Genomic DNA, 960 nt, shown 5'->3' with positions numbered 1-960 from the left:
AAAAGGGAAAGGGAAGACAAAAGCTTCCACCTCCGAGTCATGGGAGAAGGAGAGATTCATCTCTAAGAGCCATCAAGACCACTTCTATGATGTTGTGGCAAAGAAGAAGGTGATCCCAGAGGTCCCTTTCAAGCTCAAAAAGAATGAGTATCCGGAAATCCGACATGAAATCCAAAGAAGAGGTTGGGAAGTCATAACCAACCCCATGCAACAAGTTGGAATATTAATGTTTCAAGAGTTCTATGCCAATGCATGGATCACTAGGAACCATGATCAAAGTATGAACCCGAATCCAAAGAATTATCTCACAATGGTTCGGGGGAAATACTTAGATTTTAGTCCGGAAAATGTGAGGTTGGCGTTTCACTTGCCCATGATGCAAGGAGATGAACGCCCCTACACTAGAAGGGTCAACTTTAATCAAAGGTTGGACCAAGTCCTAATGGACATATGTGTGGAAGGCGCTCAGTGGAGAATAGATTCCAAAGGCAAGCCAGTTCAACTAAGAAGACTGGATCTCAAGCCTGTGGCTAGAGGATGGTTGGAGTTTATTCAACGCTCTATCATTCCTACTAGCAACCGATCTGAAGTTACTGTAGATCGGGCCATCATGATTCATAGCATCATGATTGGAGAGGAAGTGGAAGTTTATGAGGTCATCTCCAATGAACTCTACAAAATAGCCGACAAGTCCTCCACCATGGCAAGGCTAGCCTTCCCTCACCTTATATGCCATCTATGTTACTCAGCTGGAGTTATCATAGAAGGAGATACACCCATTGAAGAAGACAAGCCCATCACCAAGAAAAGGATGGAGCAAGCAAGAGAAGCTCCTCACGGCCCTCAAGAAGTGCATGAGGAAGCTCATCATCAACAAATTCCTGAGATGCCTCAAGGAATGCACTTTCCTCCCAACAACTATTGGGAGCAACTCAACACCTCCTTAGAAGATTTGAGCCA

This window comes from Arachis duranensis, chromosome 10 (assembly GCF_000817695.3).
Source record: "Arachis duranensis cultivar V14167 chromosome 10, aradu.V14167.gnm2.J7QH, whole genome shotgun sequence".
In the NCBI taxonomy this organism is placed as follows: Eukaryota; Viridiplantae; Streptophyta; class Magnoliopsida; order Fabales; family Fabaceae; genus Arachis; species Arachis duranensis.
The sequence above is the reverse complement of the archived record's forward strand: the minus strand, read 5'-3'. Positions refer to the sequence as shown.